This window comes from Gekko japonicus, unplaced genomic scaffold (genome assembly GCF_001447785.1).
Source record: "Gekko japonicus isolate JY-2015 unplaced genomic scaffold, Gekko_japonicus_V1.1 scaffold210, whole genome shotgun sequence".
Classification (NCBI taxonomy): domain Eukaryota; kingdom Metazoa; phylum Chordata; class Lepidosauria; order Squamata; family Gekkonidae; genus Gekko; species Gekko japonicus.
The window spans coordinates 1297767-1319525 of NW_015168658.1; positions in this window are offsets into that span (position 1 = coordinate 1297767).

The window sequence follows — 21759 nt, forward strand, 5'->3', positions numbered from 1 at the left end:
GTTTCAGAGGGGAGTCGTGTTGGTCTGTATAATAAAAATTATTACTGCATGCCAATGCCTTAAGCTCTTAAGGCTGTCTGGCAGCCGGAAGTTCTAGCTCTTTGAGCATTATGCACCACTAGGTGGCGAGCTAGGCTTGTCTTTAAGGCAGGAGACATTTCAGAGGTGGTTTGCGGGGACTGGTCCAGGGTCGCGGCGACGCAGCGACGCAGCATGGCCGGAGCCAATCGGACAGAGGCCAGTGCAGCACGTCGTCGCACAGTCGCGGTCTATGGGAACTTCCCCTGAAGGAACCGCTGCGGAGCTGCGCCAAACCACCATGAGGAAGCCACAGGAATATCAAAGCCGGCGGGGTGCCTGGTAGGCAATCACCTTCCCTACATTGTGTGTGGCCCTAGTTGGGAAGTTTAAATACCCATGTAAACCGCTCAGAGCCTCCGGGATGGAGCGGTATAGAAATTGAATAAATAAATAAATAAATTGCCTGACTCTGCATCATGACCCTGGTATTCCTTGAAGGTTGTCCTTCAGGTTCACGGAACGCTGCCCAGGGGAACCCGGGGATCCCCCAGGGACAGTGGGTGGGGCAGTGAAAGGGCTGGTGTTGTGCTCTTCTCCAAGGGTTGCCAGCTATGGGTTGGGAGCCAGAGACCAACAAGATTTCCAGAGTATAAGCTTTTGAGAGTCAACGCTTTGGGGGGGGGGGTTGGAGCCAGAGGAGGGCAGGGTTTGGGGGGGGGAGGGGCTCTAATGGAGTATAATGCCCTAGAGGCCGGGCCGCCTTCCAGTTTGGTGTGGTGGTTCAGTGCGCGGACTCTAATATGGGAGAACCGGGTTTGATTCCCCCACTCCTCCACTTGCACCTGCTGGATGACCTTGGGCAAGCCATAGTTCTGGTCAGAGCTGTTCTCTCGAGGACTGTTCTGGAAAGAACTCACTCAGCTCCACCTACCTCACAGGGTGTCTGTTGTGGGGAGGGGAAGGGAGTTTGTAAGACTTTCTGTCAAGAGACTCCGAGTGAAGGGCAGGGTATAAATCTAATCTCTTCTCCTTCTCCTGAAGGAGAGCCAGTTTGGTGTAGTGGCTAAGTGTGCGGACTCTAATCTGGGAGAACCGGGTTTGATTCCCTACTCCTCCACATGCAGCTGCTGGATGACCTTGGGCAAGCCATAGTTCTGATAAGAGCTGTTCTTGAAAAAGAGTAGTTTCTGTCAAGAGCTCTCTCAGCCCCACCTCCCTCACAGGGTGTCTGTTGTGGGGAGGGGAAGGGAGTGTGTAAGACGCTCTGAGACTCCGAGTGAAGGAAAGGGTATAAATCTAATCTCTTCTCCTTCTCCTGAAGGAGAGCCAGTTTGGTGTCATGGTTAAGTGCGCGGACTCTAATCTGGGAGAACCGGGTTTGATTCCCCACTCCTCCACTTGCACCTGGCTGGATGACCTCGGGCAAGCCATAGTTCTGATAAGAGCTGTCCTTGAAAAAGAGCCGTTTCTGTCAAGAGCTCTCTCAGCCCCACCTCCCTCACAGGGTGTCTGTTGTGGGGAGGGGAAGGGAGTGTGTAAGACGCTCTGAGACTCCGAGTGAAGGAAAGGGTATAAATCTAATCTCTTCTCCTTCTCCTGAAGGAGAGCCAGTTTGGTGTCATGGTTAAGTGCGCGGACTCTAATCTGGGAGAACCGGGTTTGATTCCCCACTCCTCCACTTGCACCTGGCTGGATGACCTCGGGCAAGCCATAGTTCTGATAAGAGCTGTCCTTGAAAAAGAGCTGTTTCTGTCTAGAGCTCTCTCAGCCCCACCTGCCTCACAGGGTGTCTGTTGTGGGGAGGGGGAGGGAAAGGAGTTTGTAAGCCGCTCTGAGACACCTTCGGGTAGTGAAGGGCGGGGCATAAATCCAATCTCTTCTTCTCCTTCTCCTCCTCCTTCTTCCTCCAAAGCAGCTATTTTCTTCAGGGAAACTGATCGCCGTTGCCTACAGATCAGTTGTAATCCCGGGAGATCTCCAGCCGCTACCTGGAGCCTGGCAACCCTATCCCCCACCTCCGTCACGCTAGGCAATCGCCCAGGTGCCCCTAATGGATGGGTAGGCTCTGCATTCAGATACTGGAGAGAGGACAGATCTAAACAGTCCCAAGTGTGTTATTTATTGCAAAGACTTCAACGCATGTTTAAAGTTGAAGCTTAATCCAAGAATTTGGGGCTCATCTCTTCGTCGGAGAGATCTCTGGTCCTTTTCCCCGTGGCCTTTGCCAGTTATTTTCTTTAGCATCCAAACATCCTCGCCTCCTAATCAAAACCTTCAATGGCATCCCATACCTTGGATAGCCATCTCCCCCCCCCCCCTTGGAACCCCCCCCCCCCCCCCCCCCCGGAAGACCAGAAGCCCTTTCAAACACTGGGAAAGTACAGAGTTTAATTTGTTTGCCGAAGTCACCAGGGCCTAGCCGACCTCTGCTGTCTCTTGTTCAGCCCCGTGAGGATGGAGAATGCTTAACTTGCACGAAACTCTGTTATCTACTTGAGGGGCCGTCCGGAGGGCGCAAAGAACATGAAGGAAGAAATTCTGGTTTTCCTCATCGACTCACGTCCCAAAGCCTCTGGATGGGGACAACTCTTTGGTCAAGAAACCCTTTTCCTCACCGACGGTTCATAATTGTTTGCAGCGGGTGACGTGGTTTTCCTTCGCCTCGTTTTAAAGTTTGGTCTTGGTTTGGCTGTTTTATCATTGAGGGCAGTTACGGAGCAAAATCTGCTTGTGCAAAAGACCAAGGACTTTGTTCCAGAGGCAATGGAATCCCCGGGCCTTTAAAAACATGGGATGCAGAGGCTGAACTTTGAAAAGGTGTGGTGTGATCCAACAGAATGAGGAAACGGAACGGAACTCTCCTTGCGTGTTCTCCGGAGATTTATTTTTATTTTATTAGGCTTGTATCCCGGCCTGGCCTCCCTGCAAGCAGGCTCAGGGCCGGTTCCATCAATATTAATACAAATTACAGTCAACAGTTAAAGCCAATAATGGCCCCGGTCACACGGGCCAGATAATGCGGGGGGGGAGGCGTGGCTCTTTGCGCCGGCACAATTAGACCCGCCAGAACGCGATCGGACACGACGGCGGCACACCGCAGTTTCGTCTGCGCGTCAAGGAGGGCAGCCGAGGGAAAGCCGCACGCCGGCGCGATCACACGGAACGATTCCGTCAGCAGCCGGCAAACCATTTGCTAGTACATTTGTTGAGGTACTTTTTTCCCCCCAAAAAACTTTTATTTTGGATATAACATATTCAACATTTAGTTACATTTCCATAATTCCAAATCCTTTTCTCTTATCTCCTCCCCCCCATATGTTGGCTTCCCGCAATGCTTCTCCCTGCCCACATATAATATAATTCCCCCTTTCTTTCCCATTTTCCTTTCACGTCTCAAGGTAACAATCTTATTTTATATAATTCAAACTTTTCAGTATTTCAACCCTCAATAATTATCTAAACACAGTAAATTATTTTTAACATCCCAATTATTTTCTAAATGTTCTTTTAAATCTTTCCATTCTTCAAAAAAGTCTTTATCTTCTTTGTTGTTCAATTTTTTTGTTAGTTTGTCCATTTCAGCCATAAACAAAACTTTCCATATCCATTCCCATTTGTCAGGTATTTTGTCCTGCTTCCAAAATTGTGCATATGTCATTCTCGCAGTGGTAATTAAGTACCACAACAGAGGGGGGTTTTCTACATTTACTTCTTCCATCTTTAAACCTAGAAGTAGTATCTCCGGTTCTTTTTTAAAGGTACATTTCAAAAAATTTTGCATCTCCTGATGCACCTCTGTCCAAAAGGTCACAGCTTTATCACAAGTCCACCACATATGATAAAAAGAGCCTTCATATTTTTTACATTTCCAACATTTGTTATACATATTTTCATTCATAATTGCTATCCTTTTTGGAGTCATAAATTCCCTTTAACATTGGTACACGTTGATATCTTAATTGAATTTTTCCATAAATATTCCCAAGATGACATAGTCACCTCCTTATTCATATTTACGGCCCATTTAAGCATTTGTTCTTTTACTAATTCATCTTCTGTAAACCATTTTAACGAAACCTTATAAAAATGTGATATCATTTTTTTCCCTTTTACCTCCCACACCACCATTTGTTGAGGTACTTTTTAACCGCACAGCTTCGGCGGCACGCCACGGGTTGGCCACGGGTGTACTACACTGGCCAGATGTTGCGGTGTGATCACGCCCTGAAAATCTGCCCAGCATTTGCGGCAAATTCAGCATGTGAACGGGGGCCATAAAACAACAAATTAAAACAGCACAATAGTCATAAAATACCGTGCGAGATCAGACGTCTCGGGAGTTAAGATGAAACAGGAGTGTGGGTTCCCAGGTAGCTGTTCGAATCCAGGACACTGGTGGGAGCCCAACCAGAAGGGGGGGGACGTCCGCTGTTTCAACTGAAAGCAGTAAAGAGCCCAGGGGGCGGGCACATGCAACAAGCCCCACTCCCTGCTCCCAGCAGTCCCAGGCCACGAGGAGCAAGAAGCAGCCAGGTAATTTGCAGAGCCCCCCCCCCCGACCCCCCAGTCCAAAACAGTCCGGTGTCACCCTTAGGACCAAGTTTTATTCAGGCACAAGCTCCTGTGCGCTCTTGCAGGAAATTACCCCTGGCGAGTCTTACTCCTTTCCCTCCCAGGTCCTTTTTGCACGCAGAGTTACAATATCCAACAAAGACCACATCTTAAAAATCGTTAAAATCAACCCCCCCAGCACACATAATTAAAACAAATTAAAAACAAACCAAAACACACACCCCCCATCAAAACAGCCACAGAATTGCTGAAGCAAAGATGTCTTCGCCTGCCGGCAGAAGATGGAAACAGAAGGGGACAATGGAATCTCCTTGGGGATTGAGTTCCAGAGCTTTGGTGCCACGACTGAGAAGGCCCTGTCCCGGGTTGACACCCGCCTGACCTCAGAAGGCGGGGGCACCTGAAACAGGGACTCCAAAGATGACCCTAGTGGTTGGCAGTGTTCCCTCTAAGCTGAGTTAGTGTGAGCTAGCTCACAGTTTTTTAGCCTCCGGCTCACACATTTTCGTCTTAGCTCAGGAAGGAGGGCTCCAAAGCAAACTGATTTATGCCATAGCCAAATCGCTCACTCACAACTTTAATGCCAGTAGCTCACAAAGCAGAATTTTTGCTCACAAGATTCCACAGCTTAGAGGGAACATTGGTGGTTGGGCAGGTTCATAAGAGAGTAGGTGGTCCTTCAAGTATGTTGGCTCCAAGCCTTATAGGGTTTTGATGGTCAAGAGCAGCACCTTGAATGATCCCAAAAACAAACTGGGATCCAGTGTAGATGCTCTGAGCTGGAGCAATATGGCTCCTATGACCCTCTCCTTCCTGGCTGCAGCATTCTATGCTGACTAAGAAGGCACTCTGTTTAAAAGTGCCCAATTAATAGAGGACTTCCTAAGTCATAACTAGCCCTTTGAATTGGACCCAGAAACCAATCAGCAGCCCGTGCAGATCTCCCCTCCCCCAGCATACCTTTGGGTCCGCCTCTCCCCATATGAGCCCCATCGAGCACTGAGAGCTATAAATCAAGACCTCTTGGTAGTCCCAGCCCCAGGGGCATCCGGCTCACCTCGACAAGGGCCTGCCCCCTATCTGGTGGGATGAGCTCCCAGATGAGATCAGATCTTGGAAGCTAAGCAGGGTCGGCCCCGGTTAGTACTTGGATGGGAAGCCCAGGGTCGCTGCGCAGGGGCAGGCAAGGGCAAACCACCTCTGTTTGTACCTTGCCTTGAAAACTCTACAGGATCACCACAAGCCAGCCGCGACTTGACACTCTACTTTCAGTGGAGGGCTGAACACGTGATCTTCCCCTCCCACCACTCATGTGCGAGAGTGGAGCACCTAGAGATGTGAAGGCCCAGGAAAAAAACGGAAAACTCGGGGGGGGGGGACGGTTTTTTCCCCGTTTTTTTCCTGAAGCCTTTTTGTTTTTTCCCGAAAAATTGGAAAAATTGAAAAAAGAAAAGAAAAGAAAATTGATTATGGAACGTTTTATTTTAACATGATGAATAAAATATTTTAAGACAAGGTGTTCACATATTTTCCGAATCATTTCTAATATATATATCAGATTGATATCAGATTGATCTAATTTCCGTGCACTGAGGACAAACAAGTCCTAGGTTACAAACTGAACTCTCCAATGCAAGAACAAGATGCATTTCTTCCTTTAGGAGGTGCGATTGTCAGAAGAAAATTAAAACGTTTCAGTTTTGTTTTTGCATGTGGGTGGGTATTCTGTTTGTAATAATTGTTTGGATACACTGTATTTTTAATATGCTAGTTGTGATAATTTCATGCCAAGTAAAAATGTCCATAGTCATATTTTATGTTCCTAAAGTAACAGAATGACTTTCAATATAGAAAAGAAAAAAGAAATGATAATGTAGTATTTTTTTCAATTTTTCCGAAAATTTCCGTTTCCCCCCCCCCCGGGGGGGATTTTCCCGAGCTTCAAAATTTCCTGAAATTTTACATCTCTAGGAGCACCACATCAGTGCCGTATTTATGCTATCTCCCCTTCTTTTTGGAGGGGTAAGAGTTGCCTATATATGTGTTGTTGGGTTTTTTTGCACTATGGACTTCTGCACGAGGTATTAACCCATCGAGGGCCAAAGGGAAAGGACAGGCACAGGGGTCATTCCGTAGAAAAAGAGGGGCAGGAGCTCATTAGCATAACTAGTTTGCATATGCCACACCCCCTGACATCACCGGGAGTGTGTCAGAAGGCAACACCCACCGCTCAGGCTCCACTGGACTGTTTGGGATTGCTAGCTGTTGGGGGGGGAACGTGCAGATCTGTCCTCACAGAGGAGGGAGAGCTTGTACCTGAATAAAACTTGGTCTTAAAGGTGCCACTGGACTGTTTTGGATTGCTAGCTATTGGGGGGGGGGAATGTGCAGATCTGCCTTCGCAGAGGAGGGAGAGCTTGTACCTGAATAAAACTTGGTCTTAAAGGTGCCACTGGACTGTTTTGGATTGCTAGCTATTGGGGGGGGGGAATGTGCAGATCTGCCTTCGCAGAGGAGGGAGAGCTTGTACCTGAATAAAACTTGGTCTTAAAGGTGCCACTGGACTGTTTTGGAGTGGGAGGGGGGGGGGGGGAGCTCTGCAACTTTCCTGGCTGCTTCTTGCTCTGACTGAGGGCTGCTAGGAGCAGGGGGGGGGGCTTGTTGCATGTGCCCGCCCCCTGGACTCTTTACTGCCGGAGCGCCGCTCCTGTTGCTCCTGCAGGGAATTACCCCTGGGCATGCACAGCCCATCCCTCTATGGCACTGTAGCCCTGCACGCTGCTCTTGAAGAGGAACTGTGTGAAGTGGAGGGGGAGGGGCCGAGAGCTCTGAACAGGACCACCAATTTGCTCTATTAGACTCCAAAGCGAGCTTATCCGGCAGGGAGAACATCGGAGCGACTCTTCTTTATTGCCAATCCTTTTGCAACATTGCACCAATTCAAAGGAGAGGAATGTCAGAAGAAGGAGAAAACAGCTGAGTTGTTTAGCCCAATGTCAGAGAAGCACTTTCCGTGGTTAACAGAGGCGAAGAGCTTTTCCACAGCTAAAGAACCTGTGCAGTACCCTGGCATTAAGAGCAAATTAAATGCCTTTTAGCAGCTCCGGGGTTATTATGTAAAGCCGGGAGGAGGGGGGAGAGAAAGGAGGAGGAGGAGGAGGAGAGAGAAAGAAAGAAAGAAAAGGCAGAGAGAAAACCTGCGTTGACTTTCCTTCTTCTTTATTATCGAAGATACTTCTTTTTCCCACTTAGGGAATAGGCCAATTATGTCTGACACTTTAATTGACAGCCAATTCAGGGAGGCAAAATGCCGGATTTTCTCTCTCTCTCTCTCCCAAAGTCATTAAGTCTCATTGATTTCGATATCAGCTGCAGTTTGTATTTTATTCCAAGCAAGCGGCCTCCCTTTAAAGGGGGGGAAAAACCCAACCATTCCCTCACTCTTAACAGTCCTCTTGAAAGGGTTGCTAACAAGATATTAAGCTCCCTAAGATCTGTTTATGTTTTCTTTTTTTCCTCGAGGGCGCACAAACGCGCATACACGCACATCTCTCCCCACCCCGCCGACGGGCCTGTCTGCACAAACGCTCTCACGAGGCATCAACATTCCTCGATTATTATAACCAAGGCCGGCTGGCAGAGGAAGCTTGTTGTGGGAAGTAAACAGCAAATTGGGTTTCAGGACGAAGGATCGATGGCACTTTGGTCGCCGGAGAAAAGGAAGCCGAATCATTGGTGGAAGACACGGCCTGTTTATGCTCCGCGAATTTCCTCCCGCTGTCCAGGTGGACCAGTCAGGAGTCGGGGCCTACAAGCCAAACCTCCCACCCCCTCGCCCACCAGTACCCACCTGCTGTCCCTTCAGGGCCGGCCCTATCACTAGGCCTGCTAGTATCTCACCTAGAGCGGAGATACTAGCAGGGCGCCAATTCCCCTGCCGCTCCCCCGCCAAAAAACCCCACCCTGCTCAAAGCCGCCCGCTGCTCCTTTCGTCACGGTGGTGGCGTGGCGGCAGCATGCATGCCGTTCTGCGCCGGTCACCGTGCGCCCTTGCCAGCTCCTGGGGAGTGCTCAGTGGACTGCCCGGAAGGGGGCGTGGAGCCTCTGGAGCCCGCCCGCCTGCCCCCTTCCCACGTGCAAAAGCGCCCCGGGGCTCCGCAGCTGCTTGCCAAATCGGGCTTCCGCAGCAGGGACCGGGGGGGCGAGGCTGACTGGACCTTCGGGGCTGGCTCTCAAACCAGGTAGGGGATGGGCCGAGGGGCCTCCGGCCTCCTCCTTAGCAAGAAAGCCGCCTGCTGCGGGTGGGTGGGCAGGCAGAAGGCAGCGGTGGCGGGCAATGGAGCCCACTCTCGGCAAGCCCTGCTGCTGGGCCCCAGCTGGGAGGTCTCCAGGCCCCACTGGGAGGTTGGCATCTGAGGGGGGCGCCATGAGGCAGCCTGGCCTAGGGCGCAGAAACCCCTCGGGCCGGCCCTGTGTCCCTTTCACACATGTCAGCCTTGAGGCACCCAGCCAGCCGGGATCTGGCCCCAAATCTCTCTTCTTAACCAGCTGCCAGAATAAGAGGAGGAGAAGAAGGAGAGATTGGATTTATACCCCGCCCTTCACTACCCAAAGGTGTCTCAGAGCGGCTTGCAAACTCCTTTCCCTTCCCCTCCCCACAACGGACACCCTGTGAGGCAGGTGGGGCTGAGAGAGCTCTTGACAGAAACTGCTCTTTTTTCAAGGACAGCTCTTATCAGAACTACGGCTTGCCCAAGGTCATCCAGCAGCTGCATGAGGAGGCGCGGGGAACCCTCATAACAAATGAGTTCGACACCGCTGCTCTATGGCATTGTAGTATGCTGAGGCCCCTCCCCTCCCCAAACCCCGCCCTGTCCCGGATCCACCCCCAAAGTCTCCTGGTATTTTCCAACCCAGACCTGGCAACCCTGCTTCCAGTGTCACATGATGCAGTCTGAGCTCTTAGCCGGCCGCCGGTTCCTCCTCAGCAAGTCCCCTCTTCCTGCCCATCGCATCTTCCTTTCAGAGGGCCACAGCTGCCTTCTGCACACTGCTGCCAATCAGCCGATGAGCAGAAATACCCAGAAGCAGGGCTATTTTGGGGCAGGAACGCACAGGAACGAAGTTCCGGCTGGCTCCCAAGTTGGCCACGCCCAGCAGGAACTCATTAGCATAACAGGCCACACCCAACAGCACGAACGCATTAGGATTGGCTACATTAGGGGTGTGTGGCCTAACATGCAAAGGAGTTCCTGCTACAAAAAAGGCCCTGGGTTTTGACAACAAACAAGGTCAACAGAATAACAAGCAAAAGGTGGGTGTGGCTGGATGACCACACTTCTGGTAACGTGGGGGTGCGGCCTAATGTGCTAATGAGCTAGACGCGGGGGGACGCCACCCCCCCGGGTGAGATGCGGGAGGGCGGGGCCTGGAGCTCCCTGCTGGTGCCCGCTGGAGGTCGCCACCGGCTGTGGGGAGGACACACTTCCGGTGATGTCAGGGGGTGTGGCATATGCTAATGAGTTATGCTAATGAGTCCCCCTAGCTCTTTTTCTACGAAATGACCCCTGATAAGAAGGAAAAGGTGGGTGTGGCTGGATGACCACACGTCTGGTAATATGGGGGTGTGGCCTAATGTGCTAATGAGCTGTGCTGTCAGGGGTGTGGCTGGATAGGCTAATGAGTTCCTGCTGTTGGGTGTGGCCTATTATGCTAATGAGTTCCTGCAGGGCTTTTTCTACAAAAAGAGCCCTGCTCAGAAATGACATGTCTCCCAGCATGCAATGGTGCAAATAGCCCCCCCCGCTCCAACTCCAGCTCTGATCTGGCCATCTCTCTTCCAGACCGACAGCATCGTCCTCCTCTTGGCTTGTTTTCTGCTCCCCCACCTCAGCCCCTTCACAGCTCTATGCAAATTATGCTCCTGTGTTCCAGCCATGCCAGGCCCCTCCTGAAATCCCAATGTGGGCCTAACTCCAGGACAAATCCCTCACTCTTACCTTCAAAGCCCTTGATGGGTTTCCTTCGCATCTTAATTTTTACCTGTTACTTCTAGGAACATAAGAAGACCAATGCTGGATGAGACCAGTGGTCCATCTAGTCCAGCATCCTGTCTCACACAGTGGCCAGTCAGTTCCGGCAACAGGGCAGAGCGGCCGAGGCCTTCATAAGAACATCAGAAGAGCCCTGCTGGGTCAGACCAGTGGTCCATCTAGTCCAGCATCCTGTCTCACGCAGGGGCCAGCCAGTTCCTCTGGAGCGCCAACAACAGGGCACAGAGGCCGAGGCCTTCATAAGAACATCAGAAGAGCCCTGCTGGGTCAGACCAGTGGTCCATCTAGTCCAGCATCCTGTCTCACGCAGGGGCCAGCCAGTTCCTCTGGAGGGCCAACAACAGGGCATGGAGGCCGAGGCCTTCATGAGAACATCAGAGGAGCCCAGCTGGATCAGACCAGTGAGGGTCCATCTAGTCCAGCATCCCGTCTCACACAGTGGCCAGCCAGTTTCTCTGGAGGCCCAACAACAGGGTATAGGGTGTGTTCAGAGCCAGTTTGGTGTCGTGGTTAAGTGGTTAAGCGTGCGAACTCTAATCTGGGAGAACCGGGTTTGATTCCCCACTCTTCCACGTGCACCTGGCTGGATGACCTTGGGCAAGCCGTGGCTCTGATAAGAGCTGTCCTTGGAAAAGAGCAGTTTCTGACAAGAGCTCTCTCAGCCCCACATACCTCACAGGGTGTCTGTTGTGGGGAGGGGAAGGGGAAGGAGTTTGTAAGCCAATCTGAGACACCTTTGGGTAGTGAAGGGCAGGGTATAAATCCAAACTCTTCTTCTTCTCTTCTTCTTTAGATTTGCGCGAGGCACGGGCGCCTCATGGATTTAAATGTAATGTCTAGACATCAACATCTGGGAAGTGTCCGTCTTCTGTGAGCATCCCGTTTTGCCACGCTTAGGAGCCATACTAAAAAGATACTACTTTAAATCTAGAGTTTTCGGTTCCGATAGGCCACTCGCGGACTTTCCCCTGTCCGATCGTTCCAATGCACAATTAAAAATGGCGCCCGTTCAGGATGGTCTGATGTCAGACCATCCCGAACAGGCACCATTAAAAAAAACCCCTTGATTCTGCGCATGCGCGAATAACCAAGGACGCAATATCATGCCTATGTGCATGCACAAACTTTTGTTTTTTTAAAAAAAAGCCACCACGCGCGCATCTCATTCAGTGGACGCCATCTAGACAATCCACAGCGGAAGCAGCACGCGGTAAGGTGATTCCCCCAAGAGATGTCTGGTTGTGCAAGGATGGATTAAAAAGATTGGGATCAAATTTGAGCCGGTAGAATGGTGGGATTAGCTGTCCGTCTGAACGCACCCACAGAGTCCGAGGCCATCATAAGAACATCAGAAGAGCCCTGCTGGATCAGACCAGGGGTCCATCTAGTCCAGCATCCTGTCTCACACAGTGGCCAGCCAGTTCCTCTGGAGAGGCAACAACAGGGGTAGAGGACGAGGCCTTCATAAGAACATCAGAAGATGCCTGCTGGATCAGACCAGTGGTCCATCTAGCCCAGCATCCTGTCTCACACAGGGGCCAACCAGTTCCTCTGGAGAGGCAACAACAGGGATAGAGGATGAGGCCTTCGTAAGAACATCAGAAGATGCCTGCTGGATCAGACCAGTGGCCCATCTAGTCCATCCTTCTGTCTCACACAGTGGCCAACCAGTTCCTCTGGAGAGCCAACAACAGGGATAGAGGCCGAGGCCTTTGTAAGAACATCAGAAGAGCCCTGCTGGATCAGACCAGTGGTCCATCTAGCCCAGCATCCTGTCTCACACAGGGGCCAACCAGTTCCTCTGGAGAGCCAACAACAGGGATAGAGGACGAGGCCTTCGTAAGAACCTCAGAAGAGCCCTGCTGGATCAGACCAGTGGCCCATCTAGTCCAGCAACCCATCTCACACAGTGGCCAACCAGTTCCTCTGGAGGTCCAACAACAGGGCATAGAGGGAGCTTCCCGTCTGAGTCAGCAATACTGACCTTGATGGACCCACAGTCTGATTCAGTATAAGATAGCTTCGTACGTGAACCACTGCACCTTTGGAAGAGAAAATGGTCAGTGAGGAAAGGGCGAAGCGGCATCTTTGCTGCCAGGCCTCTCCTCAGCTGAGCAGGTTCCTGTCATGGCTTTGGGTTAAAAAGACTAATAAAGCACTGGGGGAGAAAACACATGCGAGAGAGAGAGCACCAGGTGTGGCGCACGAAGGCACGGAGTCGGAACGTCTCCCCTCCCTGCCAAATGCAAAATCAATTGCTGGTTATTGCGCCCATGAAGCGGCCTGGCTTGATATATTGCTGGGGGGGGGGGATTGGTGGAGAGAACAAAAGTGTAGAGGGCACCCAGGTGACGCATGGTCCGCGTGTCCACAGAGGCCGGTGGACGGGAAACGGCTCCCTTGTCTAGACTAGACATTTCAGTGGTAATTAATCTGCTTCCTCTCATCTTTCATGTGCCAGCGAGGGAGAGGGTTCGGCCGTTCAGTGACTCCGGCATGACCCACCGGAGTAACTTGCTTTCTTTCTCTTTTTCTTCTTTTTCTCTTTACACAGACACACACATCCACACTCAAATAAGGTACAGAATTAAAATGGCTGGTTGCTCAGTTTTGCCTCACGTGAACATAAGAACAGAGGAAGAGCCTTGCTGGTTGAAACGGCTGAGAATGATAAACTGACGTTGGAAATGAGAGCTGGAACGGAATGGACTTTTCAAAAAACTTGGAAGAGATTTTAGGACTGGTGTAATATAAGCGTAACCGCCTGATGGAATTTGAGTACGCAGAAAAGATAAGCTAGCAAAACAGATAATGAGATCTGAAATGTAATAATTAGATAATTGAAGGATAGAAGAAGGATTATGCCTCCTGTTATATGTTTTATGTTTGTTAGTGGTAGTTTTATGTTGTTGGTTTCTATATATGTTTGTAGTGTATAATGGAAAACAATAAAAGTGTACCCTTGGGTACTTAAAAAAAAAAAAAAGGAAGAGCCTTGCTGGATCGGACTTGTGGCTGAACACACATGGGCACACATGAAGTTGCCAGCTCGGTATTGTGGTTAAGAGCGCGGACTCTAATCTGGGAGACCCGGGTTTGATTTCCCCACTCCTCGCATGCGGCTGCTGGGGTGATCTTGGGCCAGTCGTAAGTTCTTTCAGAGCTAGGGTTGCCAGCTCCCCCAGGGGGACGGAGGAACCCCCGCTCGATAGGTCCCTAACCCGCCGGCCCAGATTGGGCCACTGTAGTGTATTCAAAGCTGCCTTGAATGCATGATATGTTGTGAAACATCTAATTGAAGTGCAATATAAAGCTTCGTCCTGGGCTAGGATCCAAATCCATCCAATCGTGTTACTAGCCCAGGAAGCACCTAACCAATCACCTTCTAGCAAGCTCCCTGAGCGGGAACATCCGTGATTGGTCCTTATGCGAACAACCTTATTGGTTGGTATTTGTACAGTGGGTGTGGCTACATTAGCCGGGAGAGTTTAAAAGCAGGACAGCTGCAATGTGAAAGTTGTTCTGGCTATCAGACGTTGATCCGTGTTGGAGTTGTGTTCGAGTTGAAGAATAAAGTTGTGTTCTTGCTGAATCACTCTCCGACTGCTTTGTTAAGTGAGTGACTTAACAGCTGCCGGGGGGAACCCCACCCCAAAAGTGCTGGGCACGCGGAGACGTGCCCAGCGTGATGGCGTCACCCGGAAGTTATGTCATCACATTGGGCACGTTGCGGGGTGGGGACGCTCTAAAATTCGAGGGAAAACTCTATGGTTTTCCCTCGAACGGTAGTGGTCCCGCCCCCAACATGCCCAACGTGATGTCATCACTTCCAAGTGACGCCATCGCAGCCCGCACGCTTCGAAGTCCCGGAGACAGCCATGGACTCCCCCACTTTTAACATGGTAAGACTTGGCAACCCTATTCAGAGCTGTTCTCTCAAGGTCAGTCCTCGAAAGAGCTCTCTCAGCTCCACCTACCGCACAGGGTGTCTGTTGTGGGGAGGAGAAGGGAAAGGGATTGTAAGCTGCTCTGAGACTCCTCTGGGTAGGGAAGGGTGGGTTGTAGAAGAAGAAGAAGAAGAGATTGGATTTATACCCCTCCCTTCACTACCCAAAGGTGTCTCAGGGCGGCTGACAAACTCCTTTCTCTTCCCTTCCCAACAACAGACACCCTGTGAGGTGGGTGGGGCTGAGAGAGCTCTTTCGAGGACTGCTTCTGAGAGAACAGCTCTGATAGACCTCACGACTGACCCAAGGTCACGCCAACAGCTGCATGTGCAGGAGAAGTGGGGAATCAAACCCGGCTCTCCCCAATTAGAGTCTGCGCTCCTAACCGCTACACCAAACTGCCAGCCTCCAGGTAGGGTAAGGTTTAAGCCTCCACAGAGAAAGAGAAAGAAGAAGAGGAAGAAGAGATTCACTACCCCCTTTACTACCCAAAGGTGTCTCAGAGCGGCTCACAAACTCCTTTCCCTCCCCCTCCCCACAACAGACACCCCCTGTGAGGTAGGCGGGGCTGAGAGGGCTCTGACAGAGACTGCTCTTTTTCAACAGCTCTGACTGGACTATGGCTTGCCCAAGGTCATCCAGCAGCTGCAAGTGGAGGAAGGAGAAGAAGAAGAGATTGGATTTATACCCCGCCCTTCGCTACCTAAAGGAGTCTCAGAGCGGCTTACAAACTCCTTTCCCTTCCCCTCCCCTCAACAGACACCCTGTGAGGGACGTGGGGCTGAGAGAGCTCTGAGAGAAACTGCTCTTTTTCAAGAACAGCTCTGACAGAACTAGGGCTTGCCCAAGGTCATCCAGCCAGGTGTAAGTGGAGGAGTGGGGAATCAAACCCGGTACTCCCAGATTAAAGTCCGCACACTTAACCACTACACCAAACTGGTGGTATCAAATTGATACCCTGCCGTCCCCTCCGATCAGCATCTTCTTCTACTACTACTACTACTACTACTACTACTACTACTACTACTACTACTACTATTCTGAATTAGACCATCAGTCTGTCAAGAACAGTATCATCTGTTCTGAGTTGCAGCACCTCTCCACCTGCTGCCGGCCTATTTTTAATTGAAGATACCCGGGATTGAACCTGGGACCTTCTGCACGCATGCCACACATGAAACTACCTTATACTGAATCAGACCTTTGCTCCATCAAAGTCAGTATTGCCGACTTAGTCTGGCAGAAGCTCTCCTGGGTCTCAGGCAAAGGAACAGGTCTTTGACATCGCTGACTACATGGCCCTTTTAAACAGAGATGCCGGGGATTGAACCTGGGGCCTCCTGCATGCCAGGCAGAGGCTCTTCCACTGAGCCACGGCCCCTCTTTACAGCTCTCCAGGGTCTCAGGCTGAGGTCTTTCCCATCACCTCCTGCCTGGTCCTTTTAACTGGAGATGCCGGGGACTGAACCTGGGACCTGCTGCATGCCAGGCAGAGGCTCTTCCACTGAGCCACAGCCCCTCTTTACAGCTCTCCAGGGTCTCTGGCTGAGGTCTTTCCTATCACCTCCTGCCTGGTCCTTTTAACTGGAGATGCCGGGGATTGAACCTGGGGCCTCCTGCATGCCAGGCAGAGGCTCTTCCACTGAGCCACGGCCCCTCTTTACAGCTCTCCAGGGTCTCAGGCTGAGGTCTTTCCCATCACCTCCTGCCTGGTCCTTTGAACTGGAGATGCCGGGGATTGAACCTGGGGCCTTCTGCATGCCAAGCAGAGGCTCTGCCACCAAGCCATCAAACAACAGTCTCTTGCATCTGACGAAGAGAGTTGTGTTACTCGAAAGCTTCTGCTGCAATAAAGTTTGTCTTAAAGGTGCCACTGGGCTTTTTACAATTTTGCAGCAGCAGACTGACACGGCTAAACTCCTCTGGATCTTTTTGTCTTGCCGAACTGATCCCTGTTGCCTGCGGATTAGCTGTGATTCCAGGAGATCTCCAGGCCCCACCTGGAGGCTGGCAACCCTACCCATCAGGTACAGGGTGTGAGGATTTTTGTCGAAAAGTCTATATGAGCTTGGAAGCCGGAGGCCAGAACGCCCCACTGCTGTGTACCATATTAGCTTAATGGGGCATCGAGAGCTTTTTCTCAACTACCATTTCTGCCTGGAAACATCGACGTGGACATCTGGGGAAAGCGGAAATGCATTCCAACGGGTGGCTGTTTCTTTCCACATTACAGGTCCTCGAAAGAAAGACAACCTCCCTGGGTGCAAAACACACACACACCCCTGCAGGAGCACCGAATCCAGCTCCGTGGGCATTTCAGCAATTAGCGACCTAACTATCCCATCTGTCTGGCCTCCTTGACGGACGCCGGAGCAGAAGTGTTTGTTTTTGAGCACGCCGCTAAATGTAAAAACAAGCAGATCCCAGATCAGTCAATAATTACTTTAGAGGGGAGCTGGCCTGCTGGTGGGGCCGTAAAGATGAATTTCATGAAGCCGGTGGCGGCTTTGGTGGGTGAAGCCCGACTCTCTCTCGCTGCTGGCCTTAATGGCTTCATTATTCCAATATCATTACTGGGCATCCTCTCCAAAGTTCAAGCTAATGGGCCAGAAACTGCTAATGAGCACAGGGATTGTGAGTCACACACAGTTTCCTTTATTTAGTACGGCCGGGACCACGCTGGCTTCTTTAAAAATCTATTTGGGTGGGAAAAAAGGACCATGCTGATATAAATATAGAATTTTGGTTTATAACTGGGGGAGCAAAGGTTGGGCTTTTCTTCTTCCTGCTGTGTTGTTGGTCCTCCAGAGGAACTGGTTGGCCTCTATTTGAGACAGGATGCTGGACTGGATGGACCCTCACTGGTCTGATCCAGCAGGGATCTTCTTATGAAGGCCTTGGCCTCTATGTTATCTTGTTGGCCCTCCGGAGGAACTGGTTGGCCTCTATGTGAGACAGGATGCTGGACTAGATGGACCACTGGTCTGATCCAGCAGGGCTCTTCTTATGAAGGCCTTGGCCTCTATGTTATCTTGTTGGCCCTCCAGAGGAACTGGTTGGCCTCTATGTGAGACAGGATGCTGGACTGGATGGACCACTGGTCTGATCCAGGAGGGTTCGTCTTATGAAGGCCTTGGCCTCTATGTTATCTTGTTGGCCCTCCGGAGGAACTGGTTGGCCTCTATGTGAGACAGGATGCTGGACTAGATGGACCACTGGTCTGATCCAGGAGGGCTCTTCCTATGAAGGCCTTGGCCTCTGTGCCCTTGTTAGCCGAATTGCTTTATTTACAGCAATTGGCAATTTATAAATGGGTTCTTGCCAATTTATACCAAGATCCTGTTCCCACCAAGGGTTACCAGTAAAAGATTCGAGGCGGTTGTGGTTAAAATAGATGTCTTTTTCTTAAGAATATAAATCTCATACAAACAATACTGATGCACTCACACATTCAAACAAGTTCCTTAGAAATACAGTATTAAAATAAGCACTGTTGCATTCAATGCTCCCTCTAAGCTGTGGAGTCTTGTGAGCAAAAATTCTACTTTATGAGCTACTGGCATTAAAGTTGTGAGTGAGCGATTTGGCTACTGCATAAATGAGTTTGCTCTGGAGCCATCCTGCCTGAGCTAAGACAAAAACGTGTGAGCTGGAGGCTAAAAAGCTGTGAGCTAGCTCACACTAACTCAACTTAGAGGGAACACTGGTTGCATTAGCAGGTGGGGGTGATGAAGGGCAATACTTATCTGTCTTGCAGTCTGGTGGTTCCAATGAAGAATGGATGGGAAGAAATAGAAAATAAAGGGATCCACACTACCAGAACTAGCTGGACTGTGCGGGGTCTCTTGACTGCAGATCAAGAGATCAAAGTAGAGGCAAGGGTTTGGGGATAGCAAGTGGGACTCAAGGGGAGTAAAAAGCAGACAGGGGTTGTTGCGGGGAGTGCTAGCTAGGAAGGGTCAGGTGAATGGTCCTTTCCTTTTATAGGGGGTTCAAGAGATGGGTCGTGGCTGTGCCAACCTCTTGACCCACCTACCTGTTAGTCCATCCCCAAAACAATCCTATTGGTTGCATGGAGGGAGGGGTTGTTACCTAACAGGAGTGGCCAATATTTAAATCTAATACCTTTCTCCAAGGAGGGCACCTGGGCAGGTGTGAAAACCTTGGCGGTCAGGATGCTTCATCGTAGCGTTGATGAAGCTGGCCATTCCACTGTAAACCAAATGTCCATTTGGCAGGACATGCCTTCTCAGGAACAAAGCAGTGATGGGTAGTGCGTGGGCACAACTGGTTCTGCAATGGGGGCTGTCTCTTCTCAAGGTTATTGTTTCTCATTGCTCACAATAATGGAGGTTTGTGCTTCTTTCCCAGGCTGGTAACTGTGTAACTGAAACCGTATTCACGTGTATGGCTTGTGCTGGCACCTTCTATGTGTAGTGTCACAACGGGTGACCTAACGTGTACAGTTCTCTGAGCCTATGTGTATGTGCACAGTCCATTGTGTGTAGCAATAAATATAGTCAGGGCTATTTTGGGGCAGGAACGCACAGGAACGGAGTTCCGGCTGGCTGCCAAGTTGGCCACACCCAGCAAGAACTCATTAGCATAATAGGCCACACCCAACAGCAGAAACTCATTAGGATTGGCTACATTAGGGGTGTGTGGCCTAACATGCAAAGGAGTTCCTGCTACAAAAAAGCCCTGGGTTTGGACAGCAAACAAGGTAAACAGAATAAGAAGCAAAAGGCGGGTGTGGCTGGATGAGCACACTTCTGGTAACACGGGGTGTGTGGCCTAATATGCCAATGAGCTGTGCTGTCAGGGTGTGGCCTAATATGCTAATGAGTCCCTGCTGTTGGGTGTGGCCTATTATGCTAATGAGTTCCTACTGGGCTTTTTCTACAAAAAAAAGCCCTGAATATAGTTCATAAAGCAAAATATGAATCTCATTCTCTAACACCCTGTTGTTGGCCCTCCAGAGGAACTGGTTGGCCACTGTGTGAGGCAGGATGCTGGACTAGAGGGACCCTCACTGGTCTGATCCAGCAGGGTTCTTCTGATGTTCTTATGAAGGCCTCGGCCTCTCTGCCCTGTTGCTGGCTCTCCAGAGGAACTGGTCGGCCCCTATGTGAGACAGGAGGCTGGACTAGATGGACCCCTCACCCTGGTCTGATCCAGCAGGGCTCTTCTGATGCTTACGTCAGCCTGCTTGAGGGATTCTGAAATACAAAACTGGGCCCTCCAATCTGGTGCCTATCCCCCCCCCGAGACCCAAACGAGCCCGGGTGGGTGTGTTGTTGCTTTGTGGGAGGCAATCTCACACAAACAGGTCTAGCAGGTTGAGGAGGGGGCCGCTCTGACAGAGCCCGCATGGAATGCGTTGCTCTCACGTCAGAACACAGCTGTCTGTGTGGGAGGCTGCCGCCTGGCAGGAATGTATCGAATCAGCAAGATGCGGCTGCAGGCCTCCTTGGTATTTGGGGCAGGGGGGGAACTGATGGGCTTCGCACATACAGATTGCTCTTAGCTCGTATTAGCTGGCTGGCCTCCAGGGGGACATTTCGACTCCAGAGAAAGCACCGCTAGCTTTGCAGAGCAAACACCGTCGCACGAAGGTTGTCCAGCTCACACTAGGTTGCCAGCTCTGGGTTGGGAAATACCTGATAGGCTTGCCATGTCCCCCCGGGGGGCGGGGAAACCCCCACCCCAGAGGCCCGTTCCCCGCCGCCGCCGGATCGGGCCCCGGGGGGAACCCCACCCCCAAAGCACGCGACGTGCACGTCACCCGGAAGTGGCGCGACCACGCTGGGCACGCTGGGGGCGGGGCCACAGTCATCCGAGGGAAAAGGCCACAGTCATCCGAGGGAAAACTCTATGTTTTCCCCTCGGATGGTCGTGGCCCCACCCCCAGTGTGCCTGGTGTGGTCGCGTCACTTCCGGGGGATGTGGTTGCAGTGCGCGCACACTCCCCGCGTGCCCCCGCACTCTCAGAGCTACGCTGGAGTCCCCCGCTCCAGTAAACTTCAGACTTGGCAACCCTAATACCTGAAGTTGTTGGCGGTGGAGGCTGGGGAGGGCGGGGTTTGGGGCGGGGCCTCAGCAGGGTACAGTGCCCTAGAGTCCACCCTCCACGGCAGCCATTTTCTCCAGAGGAACTGAATCTCTGTCACCTGGAGATCAGGTGTAATAGCGGGAGCTCTCCAAGTACCCCCTGGAGACCGGCAACACCACGGCCCAGTACATTTGAGCAGGACTCCTTTTTTATTTTATTATAATTTTCCAACATTTTAAACAGCCTTTGGCAAATTTACAATTACATTATCGTGAGTAATTTTTTCACATCCTATTATTCAACCATACATACATACTCTCCCCCCCCCCATCTTTTCTCATAAACATCCTGGTCTTTCCCTTGTAATATTAAACTTAACTTATCCATTTCAGCCAACAGCATTTTTCTATCAGTTCCTCTATTGAGAGTATTATATCTGATTCCCAGCATTTTGCTAACATTATTCTTGCCGCTGTAAAGATATACGTTATTATGGCTGCTGTCACACGGAGCATTAGCCACGCTACAGATACAGAAGATAGGCGGATTTTCCGGGCAGGATTAAACCGCAACATCTGGGAAGCGTAGAGCTCCCGTGGCTAACCCGAGGCTTCCCGCCAAAGATGTGCCGTAAAGAACTAGTACCTCCAAGGTACTAGTTTCCGGAAACCACGGTTCAAGGGCGGGTGTCTGATCACGTTTCCGGTGGTAGCTCATGGCATCCGGCGTCCGCCCATGTCCCATCACAAAAAGGTTTTTTCCCCCCAAGATGCCACAGGATGCGCACAAGCACCCAACGGCGCATGCGCTCGAAGAGGAAAGCGAAAGTTCTGTTGCTGTGCAGAATCGCGCATGCCGTTGAACGCGAAACCAAAAGTTCCACTCCTCCATCCTTTGGCTTAAAAGAAAATAAATGACCCCGTTTGCCATGGCAGCGGTGCCTAGCCATTGCTGGTGTGATCGCACCGCGCCGCTTCTTTGCCGCGCTGCAGGATCATCGTGTGATCGCCACCCTTGTTTACCCGCCGGCGCTGAGGGAAGGACCCGTGGTGTGCCGCCGGCGCGTCTGATCATGTAATCGCGGATCAAACTGCGGCGGAGCAATTAGCCACGC